Source organism: Prionailurus viverrinus, chromosome A3, assembly GCF_022837055.1.
Source record: "Prionailurus viverrinus isolate Anna chromosome A3, UM_Priviv_1.0, whole genome shotgun sequence".
NCBI lineage: Eukaryota > Metazoa > Chordata > Mammalia > Carnivora > Felidae > Prionailurus > Prionailurus viverrinus.
In genome coordinates, this window is record NC_062563.1 from 8,893,953 (window position 1) to 8,917,244 (window position 23,292).

General features: G+C 43.2%; 1 protein-coding gene across 2 annotated transcripts in view; it reads right to left on the reverse strand.

The window, feature by feature from the left end:
• Positions 1 to 107: 107 nt before the first annotated feature.
• Positions 108 to 23,292, reverse strand: part of TSHZ2 (teashirt zinc finger homeobox 2) — a 459,483-nt gene continuing 436,298 nt past the window's right edge. The window contains exon 3 of one of the 2 annotated variants that reach the window (XM_047851694.1): positions 108 to 1,180. The gene's annotated coding sequence lies outside the window, so the exon portion shown is untranslated. Of the gene's footprint in view, positions 1,181 to 22,311; positions 22,331 to 23,292 lie in introns of those variants that run through there. The other variant, XM_047851698.1, reaches the window with a different exon arrangement.

Below are 23,292 nucleotides of genomic sequence, written 5' to 3' on the forward strand. Positions count from 1 at the left end.
TAATTTAATGGAGAAAATCTAATACAGCTCTATTGGAATTTTTACGTTAAATTAACTTTAACGGGCTTTTAATGGATGTCTTAATTAGATCTCATTATTAACGGGAATATTCCGCAAATTAAAACTGGGCCCTCAAAGTTTTAATGAAAAAAGTTGCAGGAACACATTTAAAATGGACACCTTATTTCATGCTTTCTGTTGCCGTTCGGGCTCAGCTGTGTTTCCAAGTCCATAAACAACAGGTTCTGCGGAAAGAGATCACCAGGAAGGACGAGCTGCTGCACTTTCCACCCTGCAGCCATCTCACCTTCTTGCTTTCGTCCAGATCCTGAATTTCACCAACTTCCCCAGCGCTGCCAGCCTGCAGGTCTCGTGCGTGCACTTGAAACCGTGTTTTTGTAGCCGACGAAGACACGATGGGAAAAGGATGCCCGCCTCTGCTTGGGAAAGAGTCTTTGGCAGCAACATGGTTAAGCCCAACTGTTGGAACAACTTTCACAGAAGATGAACATTGTTCGGAGGTTTTCTTGGCTCCAAGTCTGGTCTAACTTAATAATTCTTCCACTTGGCGGTGATTCATGGCTCCCCGGTGCAGGGGCAGGACTGGGCAATCCAGGTGCAACCGTAATTGTTGCTCTGAACAGAAACATTTCCTTTAGACAAACGTTCCCAGAGGGGTTATAAATAGGAAATGGACATTACGGTGAAAAGTAAGCGGCCAAGGGTCTGCATCTCGTGCAGCTCGCTTGGACGTTGGACTATGAAGACTGCTACCCCCCTCCCCCTCCCCGCCCTTTCCTGCCAAGTGTTTCAGACCGACGAAATAAGCACATCAGTGTTCTCAGTCATTATTTTTCTTCAGTGGCACTTGGTTTTCTCGTGACAGTGGAAAGGGGACCGTGGAGAGGAGACTGCCTCATTGCAGTTTATCAATGAAAATCTAATATCGTCCATAAGCAGAGAAGTGGAAATCAATACTTCATTACCAAATTGTTAGTAAGAATGAAGAGGGATGGCTGGGGTGATATATATATAGATATATAGATATAGATATATTTTTTTTTTTTTTGGCGGTCTTCTCAGAGCAGGGTGTCAGGAGGAGTTCAATGTCAGAAGCAGGTGGTAGACGGATTCAGTGTGAGGCGATCCAGGCTGGAAAGTTGAAACTAAGGCATTTGTCCTGTAATGGGAGTCAGAACAACAGAAAACGATACATTATTTTCTGAGGAATAGCTCAGCGGTGGCAGTTTAGGGGGAAACACCTCTAACGTACAATGTATGGAAGAGATATGTATACATTCATGTTCATAACAGCATTATTCACAACAGCCAGAAGGAGGAAGCGACCCAAATATCCACTGACGGACGAATGATAAACAAAATGTGGTCCATATACGTACAATGGGACATTATTGGGTCTTAAAAGGGAAGGAAATTCTGATGCGTTCTGACAACATGGATGAACCTCGAGGGCATTGTGTTAAGAGAAAAGAAGGCAGTCGTAAGACGCTGTATGACTTCCCTTCCAGGAGGTACCTAGAATAGTCCAACTTAAAGAAACACAAAACAGGACTGGTTGTGGCCAGGGGCTGGGGGCTGGGCAATCATTGTCTAATGTGTAGAGTTTCAACCTTGCAAGATGAAACCAGTTCCGGAGGTGAACAGGAGTGCACAACAATGTGAATGTACGTAATGCCACTGAACTGCGTGCCTGAAAACGGTTAGGATGGTGAATTTTATGTTTAGCGTGTCTTTCCAAAATTGAAACCTATAGTGTATGACTTTCCCGCTATAAAGCATTCTGAAAAAGAAAAAAAAAATTCATCTGTGGCCCCACCATCCAGACAAGGCTCCTGTTCACATTTGGCTGTATTTCCTTTTCTTTCTCCATGCATTTTGGTTAAGTGTTCACAGTCGTAAGTACCCGCTATGTAATGTTCTTCTCTGATTTCCATCAGCCTCCACAACTTGGAGGCCTCGTTGTAAATAGCTACACGAGTTCTGTCACCTATATTATCGGGATTTACTAAAACATTCTCATGAGGTTGGACGTTGCATTTGCTTCCAGTTGGTATTCAATAGTAGGTAACGCTGTGATAAACATCTTTGTGTTTAAAGCCTTGCAGTCTGCTGGGACATATTCATAGGTTTAAATTGCCAAAGGTGAAGTTCCCGAGTCAAGAGATAGGAACATTGTTATGGTTGGGGAAGTGTGACTTAAAAGTGTGCTTTGCTACAGGAGATTAACTGGGAGAATTTTTTTTTTTTCAGATATGTGCTATTTGGATTACTGTGAGAATGCATATAATTTCCATTAGCCCAATGTGGATGGCACTCCTTGTCTACATCTTATTATTTAGTGGTTTGCCCATTTCAGTGAGGAAAAACACCTTGGACTTAGATACAAGTATTTTTTTGGGAAAGGAAAACCTCCAAGTTTCTAGTAGAAGAATAAAGACAAGTTGAAAATTGTTGGCATTTGATGTGTGTAAAGAAATTATCCACAAAATAACCACAACGGGCGTTATAAGCGATTCCTTGGTATATATACTTATAGTATATATAGTTACTATATACCTACCAAATGCCGGATACTTTACCCATATTACCACTAACACTTGAAATCATCCCATTTTAAAAACCAGAGAGAAAGGTCTCAAGGAGGCTCGTGACTTGTCCAAAGTCACGCAGCTAATAACAAGCAGAGGATGGCTTTAAATTTGGGTCTTTCATTTGGAAGCTTCTATGGTCAGTTCACCGCCCCCCCCGCATGCCCCCATCTAGATTACAAATGGTCACGGTCAGTGGAGGGAGTCCTTTCCCTTTGACACTTTGTTTGCATCTCAGAGACCAAGTAGTCTTCCTTCTGACGTGGTTGGACCCCCCTGGCAGATCTGGAGACTTGAGGAGGATGGTCACGCGGTCGGAGGAGAGTGATGATGGATCAAAGAAAGAGGAAGAGACAGCCGATCTTAAGGGGTGAAAGTGCCTTCCACTGTGAGGCAGGATGAAGCCTCGGGTGGAGGGTTCACACGCACTCTATTCGACGCCCCCGTCTCTCCTCCCTGACATGACATAAACGTGACACTGGTTTTAGAGAGCCTTGTTTCACTTGGCACTTCCTCGAACCTGCTCGAGATTTGATCTACACCCCGACTTCTCTGGCTGGGTTTCTCTTAGGGCAGAGTTTGCTCTGGGAAGGGGAGCAAGGAGAAGGAAAAAGTTCTTATATTATATTATAGACCCCCTTCTTGGAAATTCATAATACACATTAGCACATTAAAGGTTCTGAGAAGTCCTGCCACCAAAACTCAACCCAACGAAACACAATGTGTCTTTAGTTAACCCAGTGCCGCCCAGATTTGTTTGATGACTCTTTTCTTCCCCACAAAACTCTCACAGATAGGCTTGAGTGTGATTTTCCTGGAAAATAGCTTCATGACATAGCTTGTGTAAAAGCAAAGAAGTCGCTCAGCTCCTAGGATCTCAGTCCTGACCTCATTATTGACTCTCTGGTTCTTTGCTCAGGTCCCTTGTCTCTTTGGGGGCCTCAGTATGATAACTTGACATTCCCTGCGTTCCTTCTATGCTACCCACGCTAAGCCCATGCCTCCCCACACGTCAGCGTCATGATGCTGCAATGTGGGAGGGAATACGTGTCTACACTTAACAGCCTGTGAGATGGAAATTTAGAGAGGTGAAACCGTTCGGCCTGCGGTCACCTGGCTGGTAGGTGGGAGAAAAGATACTCAGGTTCAGGGTTGTCTGGGCTCTTAAACCATACGGTCTGGGGTGATGTGGTAATGTCGTAAAGTGTTAAACACTAACATTATTAATAATTCAGAGGCATTTCTCCAAGAGTTTATCTGTACAGTTAGTTACTGAGTTGAATTCTAGATACGAGCGTCTTCTATTTAAACCTGACACTGATGTTATTTCTACCCCACAGATCTTCCATTCCACCACGATGGACTGAAGTGATGGATTCTTCTGGAAGGCCAGTGTTCCTGTCCTAAAAGAGAATGGTAAAGAAGAGAACTGAATCTCGGGCCACTTTGGGACGATGTATCTTTTCTTACGATTTCTTATCTTAGAAGAAGGAGAAGCACTTTAGTTTTCTGTAGGTCTAAAGACGAGACCCGGCCAGAAAATCAACACTGGAAAATGCAGGGAATGAGAGCTACTGGTTTTACTTCTCACTGTTCAGAATGAGGTGTGTAGAATAATTTTGCTTGCGTTTCCGCTGGTTGTTGAGGGCACGCTTTGCGGCTGCGTGGGTTCCCCCCCCCCCCATACGTGAAGCTACTACTATAAAAATAAAACAGAAATAAATAAAAATTTTAATTACATATCTAAAAAGTCATTGGCAGTGTTCATTAAGGAGAGTTTGTGAGGGAGAGCCAGGCGAAGAGATGTAATTATTTTTGTATTAATTACACAGCCACCAACAGATGGGTAGAATTATATCTACTTTAATTTGGCCATGCTACGATTTTTAATCCCTCTGGCAGATCATTTTGGTTGGCCTTCCTTTCCACGGCCTCGCTCAGGCCTGCCTCTCTCTCTAGTTTGTCCCGTTCTTCTCCGAGCGGCACTGTTGTCCCTGGGGTGACTCTCGTGGTTGCAACAACGCTGGGCACAGCACCAGCGTTTCATGGTTAGGGGCTGGGAATGCTAGACATCTTGCAATGTGTGGGACAGCTTCTGCCAAGGTGATGGACTCCCTCATCCTGCACCATTTTTGAAAATCTCTCTGTAGAGTGAGGTTTCTCAACCTTGCACTGTTGATATTTTGGGCTAGAAAATCCTTTCTTTTCAATATTTATTTATGTACTTGAAATATTTATTTTAGAGAGAGAGACAGAAAGAGAGAGGGCACAAGCAGGGGAGGAGCAGAGAAAGAGGGGGACACAGAATCCAAAGCGGGTTCCAGACTCTGAGCTGTCAGTGCAGAACCCGATGCTGGGCTCGAACTCAAGAACCATGAGATCATGACCCGAGCTGAAGTCGAACGCTCAACCGATAATTGAGCCACCCAGGTGCCTCTGGGCTGGATAATTCTTTGTTGTGGAAGACTGTCCCTTGCTTTGTAGGGTTTTTAGCATTATCTCTGACCGTTACCCACCAGATTCCAGGAGCAGTCCCCTCACCTTTGAGCTGTGACAGCCCAAAATATCCCTGGACGTTGCCAAATGTCCCCGAGGCAGAGAGCAACATTATCTAACACAGCGGTTCAGAACCACTGACATAGTGGCAAATGTTTTGTAATTCTTTGAGCCTAGAACCGAATTCCATTTCACATATAAACACAAAGTCTTTTGTGCACAGTTTCAGAGACACTGCGTTGTCCAGAAATAAAGCTGGCTTGCCAACAAAGAGAAACTGGCTTGTTTTCTTTGGAATTTTCACGGGAGTTATTTGCCGTTTAAAAAAATTAAGTCACCTCTGACGTTGCCACTGGGGTATTTGAGACGCCCATTCCACAGCCCCGAACTGACCTTGCACTTGTTACTGCCATGTTCACAGGGAGTCTGCACTTAGGAGCACGCAATGGACTATCTCACCACCCTTTGAGGACCTCGTCCCTGAGGATGGCCCACAGAACAGCAGCCCTGACTTACCCGGGAGTTTGTTAGAAACGCAGAACACTGGGGGGCCTGGGTGGTTCAGTCGGCTGAGCGACTTGGCTCAAGCCATGATCTCGCAGTTCGTGGGTTCGAGCCCCACGCTGGGCTCTGTGCTGACAGCTTGGAGCCTGGAGCCTGCTTGGAGTCTGTGTCTCCCTCTCTCTCTGCCCCTCCCCCACTCTCACAAATAAATAAACACTAATAAAAAAAAGAAATGCAGAACACAGGTCCCCAGCCCTGCTGAACTCAGAATCTGCGTTTAACAGGATACCGAGTGAACCTATTTCCACTCGAGAAGACCTGATCCGGTCAGCTTTAGGGCCCGAACATTTTCCTTTGGTTTCTCATCATATGGTCACTGCATCAGACCAATTCTTGTCAAAATTATGTGTCTAGGCTGGTCATCTGACCTATGAATTTCCTTTCTGGATAGTAAAGGGGAAATCCTAAAAAGTTTACTGGGAAATGTCCACGCTGGGTGTGCGAAGGGTGAGGCCCCCCCTGCGCTACATGAGCCCTGTGTAGACAGCGGCATCTGGTTTGTAACATGGAGTATCTGTGTTCCAGATGCACACATCCAACTGGCTCCTCGACGCGTCTCCGGGCACATCTCACAAGTTACGTCGGAGGCAACTTTCGCAAAAGCAGGGAGCTCGAGTTCCCCGGCCCCCGCCCGGTCCTCCTCCTGGGTTTCTTTTCACGGGAAATGGAAGTTCAAACCGCTCAGTTGCTCGGGCCAGAAAGTCGGCTGATTCCGGGCACCTCTTCCAATGATTCCTTGCCAGGATCTATTTCCATGCCCTTCCCCAACACCCCAGTTCCAGCCCGTGCGCCTCGTCTCCAGGGGACCGTAGTGCCCTGTCACTGGGCCGCCTTGCCCCTCTCTGGGTCCTGCCGATCATTTTCCGTATGGCAAACAAAGTCAGCTTAGGAAAACCTTAAATAGATCGAAGCAGTCACTCCCTGTTTGCTCCCAGCTGAGAGTCCTTGGGTGATCTCCACTGCACTTAGGAAAAACCCTGTTTTCCTTTCCTTTTTTTTTTTTTAAAGTTTATTTATTTATTTATTAGCTTTTTAAAATGTTCATTTCTTTTTGAGAGAGAGACAGAGAGCGTGAGCAGGGGAGGGGCAGAGAGAGAGGGAGACACAGAACCCGAAGCAGGTTCCAGGCTCCGAGCTGTCAGCGCAGAGCCCGACGTGGGGCTTGAACTCACAGATTGTGAGATGATGACCTGAGCCAAAGTCGGATGCTTAACCACCTGAGCCACTCAGGTGCCCCTGGACTGTGTTTTAGATCATAATAGTTTCCCAAGCAGATAAGCCAATGTCTGACACAAAGGAGGTACTTGACAAATACTCGCTGAGCGAATGAAGTCCTACAGACCCCATGAAAGAAGAATTTTCAAGTATTTAAGACTACGATAATACAAAAGAGAACAATAGGTTCACCTGGAATCCTATCTCTGCTTCTATGAAAGAGACAACTTAGAGCATGTAAAGAAAAAAGAGAAGAGATTAGAACAATTAGTCCAAGGAAACAAATGGACAGGAGGAGACTTTGCCATCTACTTGGTACTTTTAAGTTCAAACAATAAATTGTTTTGCCATTTTGAAACAATTTACATCTTTTCAAATTCTACATAATGTATCTTATATACATTGTATCTATCTATCTATCTATCTATATCTATCTATCTACGCTTTTCTGAAATATATTGGATAAATATTAGTAGCCCCAAAGATAAAAATATTGAGGCCATGGGAGTTTAAATAATTTGCTCCTATAATGATTAATGATGGAATTAGAATATCTGACTCTGAATTCAGGGCTTCTTAAAACTGTTTGGTTAAAAATGAAAAAAAAAAGTGAACTATAAAAGCTGAAAATATATAAGGTCCATTATTAAAAAAAAGGCTGTGATAAGAAAGGAAAGGGGTTACGGAAACGTGTGATTCCCAACCATGTCATCCTGAGAGAAACCTGCAGTTAATATTTTTTCAAATTGATTTCACAACTTGAAAATCCAAATTGGCTCGCCTACATTGCTGAATTTCATCATTCGTGCTTCACCTAATTTTTCCTAAGAGAAATCTCTGTGTGCAGAAACCCTTAAGCTTTGGCGGACCAATTTCAGTTTTTAGAACCAAGAAAGTAATTGCTTAAATGTACTGAATGCTTTTCATATGCCAGACACAGCCCCGTGTAAGCAGGTGGGTGATATTTTGAAGTATTAGCTGATGTGTTTGTGCCTCTTCTTGATTTCTTTCTTCCAGGTAGTTTTCCCGCCATTGAAAGCAGACACTGAGGTGAATTGCTCTTGAAAAGAGGGGGCCACAGAATAAGCCAGACAGAATGAGGTGGTTGACTTTCCGAGTGATGAGAGGGACCTTATCTTATCTTTCTTCTTTTTTTAATGTGTATTTATTTACTTATTTATTTATTTTGAGAGAGACAGAGAGAGAGCGCATGGAGGAGGGGCGGGGGGAGGGGAGGGGCAGAGAAAGAGGGAGACAGAGAATCCCAAGCAGGCTCCGCGCTGTCAGGATGGAGCCTGGCTCAGAGCTCGAACTCACGGGTTGTGAGATCATGACCTGAGCCACAAGTAAGCGTCAGACGCTTACCCACCTGAGTCACCCAGGCCCTCTGGGACTTTATCTTTCTTATAACAAATCTCAAAGGGGTTGAGTCAATAAGAAAATTAAAAGTTCTATAAAAGTAACAGGTGGGGAGTGACTATTGATCTTGGGCCCGCCACTTACGCATTATTTCCGTTAATCACGTCAGTAGTCCGGGGAGGGGGTGTCCAATATCATAGGGGAAAAAGTTACTGTTTAGGTGACTGAAGTGACTTGCCCAAGGTGACCTGACAATAAATGGGAATGGATATTACGATATTCAACTGGAATATGTCTTCTCTGGATTTCAGAGCTTTTACTCTTAACCGCCAAACAAATTGTTCCTGACATTGGACCCGAGACCACAGAATCTTTGTCGAGGGGGTGTTTGATTAGACCCTTGACGAATAGGACTCAGAAGTATTATTGATCTTGGCTCTTGGTTGTCCTCTCCTTGGAAGGTCTAAATCCAGATGACACATAGGTCACATTGGACACACTGGAAAATCTCAACTTTTGAACTTCCTCTTCTAAAGCACAACTTGTGATAAATCAACCATGTGTCTCAAATGTATGATATATGCTCCATGACACAAACCAGCCAGCCAACTGCCCACAGCTCCTAAAGGCGAGTTTTTCTGTGGGTTTTTTTTTTTAATGTTTATTTATTTTTGAGAAAGAGAGAGAGAGAGAGAGCATGCACAAGTGAGGGAGGGGCAGACACACACACACACACACACACACACACACGCACACACACACACACACAGAATCTGAAACAGGCTCCTGGCTCTCAGCTGTCCGTGCAGAGCCTGATGTGGGGCTCGAACCCATGAACTGTGAGATCATGACCTGAGCTGAAGTCGGACCCTTAACTGACTGAGCCACCCAGGCGCCCATTTTTTTTTAAGTTTATTTATTTATTTTGAGAGAGAGAGAGAGAGAGAGAGAGAGCGTGAGAGAGAGCAGGGGAGGGACAGACAGAGAGGGAGAGAGAGATAGAGAATCCCACGCAGCCTCCACATTCTCAGCACGGAGCCCGATGCGGGGCTTGAACTCAGGAACCATGAGATCATGACCTGAGCCGAAATCAAGAGTCGGATGCTTAACCGATTGAGCCACCCAGGCACCCCTCTTCCCCCCGCCCCCCTTTGTTTTTATCAGTGCCAGAGCAGACACTTTCTAAGCTGACCTCCACCCTATACCATCGACTTCTGAGTGTCTTACCGAGTGGATGTATTGGAAATAATTTTACAAACAATTTCCCCTTTGGCCTACTTAATGGGCATCCCTCGAAATGGTTTCAAATCTCTTCACCACTGCATTTGGAATGGCTGTGGAATGAAACTGGCAGACACAGGGTGACATCTTGGACCACAACAACAGCAACAACAAAAATGTCAGGCAAGAAGACGCGGGGCCTCCAGAGAGTGGCGCGGACGCCATCACTAGGTATCATTTGTGTCCTTCCTTACGTGCTAGAAGATTTCAGTGACAGAAGAAAATCTTCTCCTTAAAGCTCACTCTTCAACTTCAAGACTACCCAAGTAGTTAAGAGACAGGAGTGAATGGAACGGCATGGGGGTTTGCCCTGTGAAAATCTCCTGACAACTAATAATGGGATTATGGAATCTTAACTGCTGTACAGTTATCCCTAATTATAACCAAAGGTACGTCAATCTAAATAAAAATGATAAGGCAGAGAAAAGCATCCTCCGCTCCCTTCCCCAACTAGCATTTTAACACGTATCTCTTCTCAGTATGATGCTTTGACAAAGCTCAGATCGGATAATTATCGACGAAAGACATGGAACCCTGTGTTAAGTAAAACATATTTTTGCAGAAAGGAATGGTTTCAGTTTTAAATATTTGGTTTTTTACCGTGGGAACCTCCTACTATCTCTGTTGCAGTCTATCACAGAAGTTATGCATGAGATTTCTGCCGGACATTCAGCATCAGGAAAGATTTTGCTTATTCTTAAATTCTGGTATATACATTTTCTTTATGGAAAAGATGAATCTTGGGATGGATCATGTTTCCATTTTTGCTTTCACTACTAGGAAGCTCAATGTCCGTTTGGTAGCCCCACTTTAACAACTATGTAGCCTCTTAGGGCTCCAGTCTATACTCATTAACTTCTTTTTGTATTCACTCTCCATTTTCCTTTGGTGTATTTGTTAATAGCTTGGCTCTGTCATTCATTAGCTGTGTGATGTTGGGGGAAATGACCCATCGTCTCTGAATCTAAATTTCCACATCTGCAAAATGAGGTTAGTAACAGTACCTTCCACACATGGTGCCTGGTACACAATAAGAATATAGATTGAAAAGAGCAATTTTTGGGGGGCACCTGGGTGACTCAGTTGGTTAAGTGTCCGATTTCGGCTCAGGTCATGATTGCATGGTCTGTGAGTTTGGGCCCCGAGTCAGACTCTGTGCTGGCAGCTTGGAGCCTGGAGCCTGCTTCTGATTCTGTATCTCCCTCCATCTCTGACTCCCCCACATGTGCTCTCTCTCTCTCTCTCTCTCTCTCTCTCAAAATAATAATAAACTTTTAAAAAAAGTATAAAAAAGTGATTTTCTGAGGCACCTGGGAAGCTCAGTCGGTTGAGTGTCTAACTCTTGATTTTAGCTCAGGTCATGATCCCAGGGTCATGGGATCGATCCCCGAGTAGTCGGGCTCTGCGCTGAGCAGGGAGCCTGCTTAGGATTCTCTCTCTCTCTCACTCCTTCTGCCTCTCACCCCTGCTCGCACTCTCTCTAAAAAAAAAATAAAAAATAAAAAAAATAAAATGAAAAGTGATTTTCTTATCCCAGACTTGAGCCTCTTCTACAAAGCTGTAATCATCAAGACAGCATGGTATTGGCACAAAAACAGACACATAGACCAATGGAATAGAATAGAGACTCCAGAATTGGACCCATAAAAGTACGGCCAACTAATCTTTGACAAAGACAGTCTCTTTAACAAATGGTGCTGGGAGAACTGGACAGCAACATGCAGAAGGTTGAAACTAGACCACTTTCTCACACCATTCACAAAAATAAACTCAAAATGGATAAAGGACCTGAATGTGAGACAGGAAACCATCAAAACCCTAGAGGAGAAAGCAGGAAAAAACCTCTCTGACCTCAGCCACAGCAATTTCTTACTTGACACATCTCCAAAGGCAAGGGAATTAAAAGCAAAAATGAACTATTGGGACCTCACTAAGATAAAAAGCTTCTGCACTGCAAAGGAAACAATCAACAAAACCAAAAGGGAACCAACGGAATGGGAAAAGATATTTGCAAATGACATATCGGATAAAGGGTTAGTATCCAAAATTGATAAAGAACTTACCAAACTCCATACCCAAAAAACAAATAATCCAGTGAAGAAATGGGCAGAAATCATGAATAGACACTTCTCTAAAGAAGACATCCAGATGGCCAACAAGCACATGAAAAGATGCTCAAAGTCACTCCTCATCAGGGAAATACAAATCAAAACCACACTGAGATACCACCTCACGCCGGTCAGAGTGGCTAAAACGAACAAATCAGGAGACTCTAGATGCTGGAGAGGATGTGGAGAAACGGGAACCCTCTTGCACTGTTGGTGGGAATGCAAACTGGTGCAGCTGCTCTGGAAAACAGTGCGGAGGTTCCTCAAAAAATCACAAATAGATCTACCCTATGACCCAGCAATAGCACTGCTAGGAATTGACCCAAGGGATACAGGAGTGCTGATGCATAGGGGCACTTGTACAACAATGTTTATGGCACCAATAGCCAAATTATGGAAAGAGCCTACATGTCCACCAACTGAAGAATGGATAAAGAAATTGTGGTTTATATACACAATGGAATACTACTTGGCAATGAGAAAGAATGAAATCTGGCCTTTTGTAGCAACGTGGATGGAACTGGAGAGTATCATGCTAAGTGAAATAAGTCATACAGAGAAAGACAGATTCCATATGTTTTCACTCTTATGTGGACCCTGAGAAACTTAACAGAAGACCATGGGGAGGGGAAGGGAAAAAAAAAAGAGGTTGGAGTGGGAGAGAGCCAAAGCATAAGAGACTCTTAAAAACTGAGAACAAACTGAAGGCTGATGGGGTGTGGGAGGGAGGGGAGGGTGGGTGATGGGTATTGAGGAGGGCACCTTTTGGGATGAGCACTGGGTGTTGTATGGAAACCAATTTGACACTAAATTTGATACTAAAAACAAGTGATTTTCTTTTATGACTTTATTTCCTTGCATACAATATAGCACCCCAAAAGGGCTATGGAATAAGACGTAGAATCAATTAAGAAAATCCATACATAAAATTTTGCTTATGTGTTAGATATAAATAATCACTGGGTCTTGGAAACTTAAAAAACTAAGTAGAAGACAGGCTTTTTAGTTCATGCTTTAAAGCTTGAAAAGATATCAGTTGTCAATTCAGATGTGGAACTCAGAAAAGTTTTCCCCTTTTATAAAAAGAAAGGAAGAAATAGCATTTCCAAACATTTGATGTGGTTATTAAGAAGAAGGTAGAAAGCGGTCATAATACCTACCATCCGGTGCTCATGATGAGCTCTGCACTTTACTGATAGATTGCATTGTCCCTATTTAATGATGAGAAAATAGAGGCTGAGATTGGTTAAGCGATTTAACCCATTTCTGATAGGCAGCAAATAGTAGAGCCAGCACTTGGACTTAGGTCTGTCTGGCTTCAAAGCCTGTTCGCTAGCCAATATTTATTGCTGTCAAAGGAACTAACTAGAATCTTTTAAGGGCACACTGCTCAGTAAGGCTATATAATGAAAAATAAGGACTGAAAAACTGTCCAGCTGTTGTCGTACTCTCAAGAAATAAATTAGAAGGATGGCGAAGATCAGCACAACATGCTGACAATGGAAGGGAAAATGTCCTTGGTGGTTTCTATGTTAATTACAATCTCATGTTTGGCAATTATGGAGCTCACATTTGACAATTCTCATATATGGTTGATTTTGGTGCACGGCCAGGGAAGAGAGAAAGCAAGCAATTTCCCTGTACCCATTTTTATTGAGCCACATTCATATACTCCAAAAGGGCACTTAAATTGTTTGAAAGAGGTCTAGATGCTGGCAAACACCACCATAAACAACCCGGACAGCTTAAAGTCCAAACGGCCAACGACATGATTCACAATGGAACCTATCTTCTCTAAGTGGAGTGCAGAGCCAAACGTTATTTATTACAACTAACTTACAACCCGGTGAGATTCACTGCATGGACACAGCTAGGGGACTTCACCGCTGCCTAAATGTGAGTTGTTGGCGTTTAGGAAGAACAGCGTGCCCTCCAAGTATGACAAATCAACAGGGCAGATTTTTTTTTTTTCCCCCTGTGATTATGTGTCTAAGCCCACAGCAACACTGTTGCTAGTGTCGTCTACATTGGAAAAGGGGATTAGTGGGTTGGAACCCATGTTTAGATAATTCAGTAAACTCTCCCACTTTCCAAAAAGAGTGCCCCCCCACCCATTTTTAATTCCACAAAACCCTTTCCTCTTAATATCCAACATCACAAACGTATTGTATTGTATAATGATAATGTGTTAAGTGCTTTACAAGACATACATTATTTCATTCACTCCTAACTAAAATACAATTTAACAAATATGAAATTGTATTATTACACGGTATGTGTTACACAGTAAAAAGAAGTTATTATTTTCTTAAATTATGTTGAGTGCCCCTTCTTTTTAATGATCGTTTCATTCATTGGGTACCTACTCTTTGCCTGCAGCTTGACTGCTGTCATTTTGTGTAATTCTTATAAAAATCTCCAAATGTAGCTCTCAATGAACCCATTTCAGAGGTCGGGAAACTGAGAGACAGAGCTTTAAGTGATGGGACCAAGATCTTGTGCCTGGGGAGTGATAGCATGGGATGTGAACCCAGGTTTCTCTGTCACCCACGTAGCCTGTTGCTTCATAAAATTAACTGGTCCCTTTACCAATTTGATTACTACCGGTGATTATCAATCCTCACAAAAGATTTGGGAAAGATGAATTATTTCCTCATGACAAATGAAGAACCAGAGGTTCAGGAGGTTAATTCCACCGGTCCACCCACACAACCATTTCCTAGAGAAGCTGGAGTGAAATCAAAATTTGTCTGGATCTCTCATCCAGTCTCTTTGGACTCTGTGAATGTTTCCCAAAGGATAGTATGGAACGTTCGAGTCCCTTGAGATGTTCTAAGAAAAAAAGATTTTTTATTCATTCGTTTGTGTTTCAAACAAAACCTCTTCGGAAACGTCAAGCCCCTTCCCACCTCACAGTTTTTGCACCTGCTGTACGCCTTACCTAGAAGGCGTCTCCCAGGACCCTGCCTGGATAATTTCTGCTTCCCACTTGATCGCTCATCCACTGGCTTCAATATCATGTCCTCAGAAAGACCTTTCCTCTTCGCAGAATCTAGACCTTTTCTTATCCCAGAAAAAAAAAATCCAGAGTTTTTTTTTCTCTCTCTAGCTCCAATTCGCCATCAATAATGTTTGTGTGAGTAGTGGTTTAATGCTTTTGTCTTTTCCTCTAGCCTTTCGGAGGGCAGGAATGGTGGCGATTTTGCTCGACAAGTCTCCCAAGTGCCAACCCAGTGCCTGGTTCCTGGGTGTCCATCAGTGAAAAAAACAGGAGTTTTTCTTCCTACCTTTCCCATTGCTCTACCTTTGTGGAATCACGAAAATGGAAGTGATTGACCTCAGGGATCCTCTCTGCCCCCGCCATTTTGCAGACGGCCACCTGGAGGCCCAGACTTCACATGCATTGGATGACGACAGTATGAAGGAACGCCTGCTATTTTTCAACCAAGGGTGTTCTTGACCTGGAGCCCAAGTGTTGAACCAATGACGTCTAATTTCATCCTCAAGACGGATGAGGAAACTGAGGCTCACAGGTTTTAAGAAGCTTGCCCGCGTTCACAGCTGGTAAGTGGACCAGAATCATCTGTGCCTGGTGCCTCTGGAACTTTCTCCTCTCGGGCCTTACTCCACCTGGGAGTCACCTGGGAGCTCTGAAATACTCATGCCTAGGTTCAGTCTCAGAGGTTCTGCCTGAATTGGTTGAGGGCATGGAACTGGGCATGGGGATTTTTAAAAGCTTCCCGGGGGGTTCTAATGGGCCGTCGAGGTTAAGAGCCACTGCTGTCACGTAGGATTGATTGATTTATTGATTACTGCCATTTAATCAATTCCCCTTCCTGCAGAGACTCAGTAGAATACATGACTTGTACAATTCGACTACAACATTCCTTGCTTCCGTCTCTCTTTTTCTGCACCCCCCCCGCCTCTTTCCCCTCCCGACTGCAAAATCTGCATTTTCATGTGGGTTAAATTCCTTCATGACACATACAAATATGAAAAAAACCCACGACGCACTTAGACTTGTAACCCACTATTGCTTATAAACGTAGCGGCCATTACTGACAAGTCCCCACCAAGATGGTCTAGTTACTTCTCCAAAGAGTAAGCAACTAAATTTCCATACCAACAAAGAATTCATACGAGACCATCAAGACCCTGGGGTCTGTTTGCTCTTCAGTAGTTACAAAGACTGCTGTTACCAGATAATGAGGAGTCACCTGGTGTCAGGTGCCCCGTGAGGCTGGTGGGGGACAGACAGGCCCCCACACCCAAAGCGAGGTGGGTACGATCAGCGGTACTGTTCTACAAAAGGGTCAGCCGGTTCATGAAGTGATGAACCTCCCTCTTCTTACCCCTCCCCTGTCCCCTCCCCCTGCACCATCACCACTAACCTCTCTGCTTCTTAGAGGCCTCCTCAGAGCCTGACCTGTGATCCTGTTTGCGCACTGGAAAAACACCGAACTGGGTGCCCTCCCTTGAAAGAGTTCAAGGCTTTCCTCCCTCCCGGGGTCAGCTGTTGAGAAGCAATGATGGGGATGCTAAATGTCTCACTTATAAAATCCACGAGGAAGCTTTCGCTCCTTTCAAGCATAGCTGTAAATGAAAGCGGTTGGGGTGGACCTCTCACTTTTGTGTCCAGAAAGTGAATGGAAAGCTTGTTTGGAGGGTTCTGTACCCACAAGCTGCACCCTCGGAGGCCAGGGGCAGGGGCAGGGGCAGGATGGTAGTGGTGAGAAGCAGCCATTGATGTTAAAGTAATAGTAGGAAAGCTTCACTGATAGGCTATGCGGAAGCCAGTGTTATGAACTGAATTGTGTTCCCCCACGACACAATTGTATGACTGAGCCACCGAGGCGCCCTTTGACAATATTCTTTCAACAAATATTGGGGCACCATGTGTTTGGTGCCGGGCACTGGGTACCTTCTCAATACAAGGAACAGAGCAGGGAACACACCAGACAGGACCTTTGCCTTCAGGGGGTCTGAACTGTGGAGGGAGAGGAGATGGGGTACGAGACCACAGGAAGTCAGGCCAGTGCTGTTTGTGAGCTCCAGCCCCACATTGGGCTCTACGCTGACAGGATAGAGTCTGCTTGGGATTCTCTCTCTCTCTCTCTCTCTCTCTCTTTCTCTCTCTCTGCCCCTCCCCACTTGCACTTTCTCTCTCCCTCTCAGAAGAAATAAGCTTAAAAAAAGTGAGCATCTGTTGGTGTGAATGGCAGTAAGGCCACTCTGCGAAGGGACCCAAGAAGCCTCTGTAGGAGGTGACATTTGAATTCAGACCTGAGAGAGGAGAAAGGGCCGTCCATGGTGTGGGGAGCTGGGGGCCTACAATGCCCAGGTGGAGCGTTCGCGGACGCAAATCCCCAAAGATGAGACAGGGCTTGGCCATCAGAGGAAACATAACAAAGCCAGCCCAGGTGGAGATTCAGCCCAGATGAGCAAAACCAACCCACCAACAACCAAGAGTAAAACCAAAGCCACAGCCCCCACTCTATGGTCTTTGGGGCAAGTCCCATCTGTTGTCTGTCTTTAGATGGTCTACGAGCTAAGAATGATTTTTACATTTTTAAAAAAAAAAATTTTTTTTAAATGTTTATTTATTTTTAAGACAGAGAGACAGAGCATGAATGGGGGGAGGGTCAGAGAGAGAGGGAGACACAGAATCTGAAGCAGGCTCCAGGCTCTGAGGTGTCAGCACAGAGCCCGACGCGGGGCTCAAACTCACAGACCGTGAGATCGTGACCTGAGCTGAAGTCGGACGCTCAACCGACTGAGCCACCCAGGCGCCCCTGATTTTTACATTTTTAAAGGCCTGAAATAGATCAAAAGAAAGACACTATTTCATGACACATCAACATTACATAAAATTCCCATTTCAGAGTCCATTGATAAAGTTTTATTGGCACACAGACACACACATTTGTTTACGTATAACTTATGGCTGCCTTCATGCTACAAGGGCAGAGCTGAGCAGTTGTGACAGATTGTAGAGTCCGCGAAGTCTAGAATATTTACTATCTGGCCTGTACAGAAGAAGTTTCTCATCACTTGTTCTTTCTGGAAATAGCTCTTTTTGAGTGCCTGTGGATGTGACTTCCCTCTACTTAACAGTGGGTCCCTTTCTCTCAAAAAGTCTCTAGACGGAGATGTCCATGGAATGCTGGCTCCTTGGATTAAACACTCCAGAAAGGCCTATGTTACTCTTTGCTGATTTCTGGTATGTATCCTTAATTGGATGAATATGTGTTGAGACATTTTTCTGTGCCCGAAACTGGGCTAGGTACTGGACGTTCAACTTGGAACCAGATGGTTTGGTCCTTGCCTTCTTGTGGTTCATGTTCTACTTAAACACATTTTCAACAGACCTTTCTTCTTTTCCTCATAGCTGTCTCCGCACCATCGGCATGGCAGGTGTTTGATTTATAGCTTCAGAGTCAAGCCAATCAAATGTATGCCACATTCCCATCGATGCCCTTTTACTTAGGCGATGTTTCAGTAAGCAACAGTGGGAAAATAAGACAACGAAACATGTATGGGATCATGTCCACACTCTGAAGGAAAACGTCACCTGACACCCAGGCATAGAATTTGGGGGATACATGAACTTGTGTGGGAAAGAAAATTACATCTTCCATTTTACTGACCTCTAGCTGAAATCCAGTATTTCCTTCATTTATGGAGGACACCAAATCACAATAGTAGTAGTCACATCGTGATTTTGACCACCAATATTTTCACCGAAACAGCACAGATATTTTTATGTTGTATTACAGTTGTTGAAAATATCTTGCAGTATCATGTACACTTATGACTTTGAAATCACAGTGGTCATTAGCCTTAGTGCCGGTCATACTATGTAATGGACATAAAGAAATTCATTTACTACTCTGTGACACATTGGTTTCTTTAGTATTTGATAACTGTACTTCTGTGACTTTTTTTTCTTAAACCCTAGATAATTTACTTTACGCCTTTAAAAGCATTAGTTTTGAGAAGGGCTCCATGGGCTTCACCAGTTGGCCAAAGAAGTTCACAGCCTGAAACAATGACAAATTTTCATAGTCTAAGGAACCCAGGGATCCTTACATGAAATGATTCTTAACCTTAGATGAACATTACAAGAAGGTTGGTGATGCCTGGAATCTTGAGTAGCAATTGTTACTCAAGGCTTTCAAGTTTATAGCGTAGACAAAAGATGGTATTATTAAAAGCAAAATTTTGCTTTTCTGTGTGTGTGTGTGCATTTGTAAACACACACTTGTTTATTTATTTTGTCTGAAGAGAGGATCTGTAGCTCTCATAAGGTTCTCAAAAAAGTTCTTGATCCCAATATAAGTTCAGAACCACCGTGCTAGAATGAATCTTAGGATGGGGACTTTTCCTGAGCCGGGAGTGATTCAGGAATAGTGAATGAAGAGCAGTCTCAAATATCCAATATGGCTACTCTCTGGAGAATGTAATTTCTCTGAGTACACCTCCCCAACTCTGGTCTATTCTCATCCAAATCCCGAACCTCAGGTTCTTCCAAAACCAAGAAAAATTTCTACAAGGAGCTAAATAAGTGGCCACAGAAGTGTTTGTATGAAAGATTCTCTCAATATCTGCTTTTATGCGAGGAGGGTTCCCTAAATTAATCTTTATTATCACATAAGTGGCTTTTCCCCTTGTGGTTTTAAATTAAGATACCCTGGACACTGTCTTTTCTTTCTTCTACTCCACATACACAATCAGACAGCCAGGAATTTTAATTAGACCTCCTCTATTATTAGAACACAGGGAAAAAAATTCATGGCTGGTCGGAAGGACCTCGAGCTAGGAAAGAGAAAGGTAATCATTTAATTTGTTGTTGTTTCCATAAATCAGGGCCCAGTCATCAATTTCACCACATATTTGAGAGCACATGTTATTGACAATGTGTTCGTGGAGAAAAATGGAGTTTGTTGGCAAAGTTGTTCCATTTTCTAAAGATTAAATTGTTCATTGTACAGGCCGCCATCTGCCCTCCCTGGAAGAGATTTAGTTGTTGGCAGAGACATTCAAAGTCTAGAAGACAAAGTTAAATTTCTTTTTTTTTTATTGCTATGCATAACCAAAGGCAAGTTCATTCATTCATTCATCCATTCATTCAATATTTATCGAGTGTTTCCTATGTGAAGTTTAGCTTCCAAGCAATGGATGTTTGTAGAAAGGCCACATACAGCCTTAGAGCTGATTGATAATTCTGTGGTCTTCATTCATGCATGAGACCCCTGAATGGCTAGCATTTCTGTCTCCCCACCCAACCTGTGTGCTACCAGGAATCCAACAGAACTGTGGCGAGTAAGACAAGTTTCTTCCCTTCAAGAAGCTTCTGGTCTATAGCGGGCACATAAGGCAGACACATTTAACAGCAATACAACTGCAACATATATCTTGAGAAAAACCCAGAGAGAGGCAGAGCTCATTTTTGAGTAGAAGACCGTGGAAGAACTATGACATGAAACTTCCTATACGTGATGTTCTTTTACACATACACGATCCTGTTGTAGAAGCAGGTATTCATATCCCCATTTGGCGGTGAAGTTATTGAGTCTCAAAGAGATGCAGTACTTGGGTCAAGTTCACATAGCTAATATAGGCTGGTATGAGGCCTCACTCTCCCTTTCAACTATAGGTCTGGCCTCTGGGTCATATAAAGCGGGGTCTCAAAGTCTCTCAAATTTTCACAGTTTAAGTTCTAAACCACTAACCTTGACCCATTGCATGAACTGCACCTGAAGCCACTCCTATCCTCTTCCTTACTCATCTGAGGCTTTCATTCACTGACTTCCTTTTGCTCCTCACACTTGATGAGGCACTCTTGGTCACGACCTTGACTATAATTTAGATCTTTATTTTCAGACCACATTCTCTTGAGCAACCCTGAGTCTTTCCATCTTCAGGTTTGACCTGCTTCTTAGGCTCTCCTTACCTAGGTTTTCCCAGACCCTCCTAGCAAACCCGTTCATTAATTCAATCCAATAATGAATTCACTCAATTAATTATTGTGTCTCTACAGTGTGGTACTGTACTAAGTGATGATCCAGATTAAAAAGATCCCTACTTTTATGGTCTAGGGAGGAAAATGTCTTGGGGTAGACACCCATAAACAACAAAACCATTACAATGGAGGCAAACACTATGCAGCAAAGAATTTGGATTCATGAAGGAGACTATCAGGGCTTTCTAACCTAGTCTGCATGTATGCTTGGGTCTATCTTGGACAAGACAGAAGATGTCACAATAGACTTTTATGAGGAGCATCTTTTATGCCAGCATCTGAAGAATTAGTTGAAACTAACCCAGCCAGATAAAGGATTGAATAAAGGGGATTCTTAACAAAGACCCAAAACAGTTGGCTGTTAGGCAGGAGGGAATTTGACTTGTTCAAGGAACTGAAAGAAAACCAGTGTGGTTGGGGTGCGGAGGCAAGAAAGACCTAAGCGTTCTATGTCGTTGAGGTTAGCACAGACATTTTCAACAAAATTATTTTTCTTCCAGCCCAGCATACTGAGTGTCTAATAAGAGCTGATTTCCATTCGCATTCCAAAACAAGTTTGGGATGTATGGTTTGTAAAAATATGGATGCTTTATTCCTTATGGTACATTTGAGTGTCTTAATTGGTCAACTTTTAGATCTAGATGGTTATGAACCAAGAAATAAAAAGATTACATTTTGTCACTATAGAAGAACCATCCCAACCCTCACACCATGTGCACGCAGTATAAAAACTTGAGGTTGTCCTTTATGTAGAATAGCTGTATAACGTTTTTCTGTGAATGACATAAACAATATGACGTATTGGTTTAAAATTTCAGTCAGCTTTTCCCAGAAAGATTTTCCAATCTGTTTCTCAAGATGTGCACTTCAGGCTGGGGACGTAAGATTTATGGTCTTTTTTTTTTTTTTTTTTTAACTGGATTAAAAAAATGTTTTTTGGGTTTATTCATTTATTTATTTTTTTATATGAAATTTATTGTCAAATTGGTTTCCATACAACACCCAGTGCTCATCCCAACAGGTGCCCTCTTCAATGCCCCTCACCCACTTTCCCCTCCCTCCCACCCCCCATTAACTGGCTTTTGAGAATGGAGAGTGATGTTAAGGGGGAGAGAAGAGAAGGGCGTTGTAAGGAAGGGATGAACTCTCAAAGCCACAACTTGGCACTTTTTATTTTCTTTTCCTGGCAGCCTAAATGACTACTAGAGAGAAAAATGTGGTCTTCAGAGTTTCCTTTCCAGTAAAATTAGTAATAATCCCTTATTAAATCATCAACAATAATAGGATAGGGACAGATGGGTTTTGTATAAGTATACATCAGCAACAAAAAGCAATCCCTGTGATTTTTGAAGCACTTCATTGTCAAGGCAATCCAAATGCCTTGCATGTATTCATTCTTTTTAAAAACGTGTTTGCCTATTTATTTTGAGAGAGAGAGTGCACACGTGTGTTCTCACACGAGTAGAGGAGGGACAGAGAGAGAGGGAGACAGAGAATCCCAAGCAGGCTCTACGCTGTCAGTGCAGAGCCCCACATGGAGCTCGAACTCACGAACCGTGAGATCACGACTTGAGCCAAAATGAAGAGTCTGATGCTTTACTGATTGAGCCACCTAGGTGCCGCAGGTATTCCTTCTTCTTACCTTCACATGACTCTTGCAATGTAGCAAAAACTCTCTAAGGAGAGAGAGAGAGGAAGATGTGTTTTAAAGATGGTGAAATGAAGAGATCAAAAGCACAAGCGAAATAATTAGTGGAGCAAATATATCCAGTACTGCTATGTCTCAATTCATTTCAATAAGTATTAAACGAGTAAGGCGTACCCACTCCCTTCTAAGAGTCACGATTCAGCAAGAGGGTTAAGACATGGCCATTTATTGATGTATTTGTTCCATCAACGAACACTTGAACACTTACTCATGTCAGGCCCTGATTTCAATAAGAGGGCCTCAGCAAGTATATTAGGCAGATGTGGTCTCTGCCCACAGGGAACCCATTTACAATCTGGTGAAGAAGGTGGAACACAAACCAGGTAACAAAAAATAGATCAGTGTTGCCAAATGGAAGTTATGGCTGTACCAGAGGCGGATGGGGGGTGGTTAATGTGTGCATAAATAATAAGCATTGCAGAGCAGACCCTGGGACACTCTTAATGGGGTGGGGGAGGAGGTGGGTCCCACAAGGCAGTAATCATGTATAATTGAAGAATCAGGAAACAATAAAGGAAATCAAGGGAAGCTGAGGCAGGCCTTGAAGAAGGGGAGGACTTTAACAGAGGAAGATGGGGCAGACGGTATTCCATGTGGAGGGAACAGCCAGGTATAAGGATGCAGACTTGTTTGGGGGAGTGTTGGTAAGTTCATTTACCCAACACATTGCTTAAGAAATGTGATAGGACACTACTTATTTCCTTATTTTTGTCTATGTAAAGTTTTTTTTGTCTCTTTCTTTCTTTCTTTCTTTCTTTCTTTTTTTTTTTTTTTGTCATTTTAACCTAAACTCAATGAGGCCAGGGACATATGTTGCCTTCTTCAGGGGCTATTGCCAGAGTCTTCAATAGTGCTTGACGCATGGTGGGTGCCTCAGGAATATTGTTGAATGAGTAAATGGGAGTTAGAGATAATTATATAACTATTGCA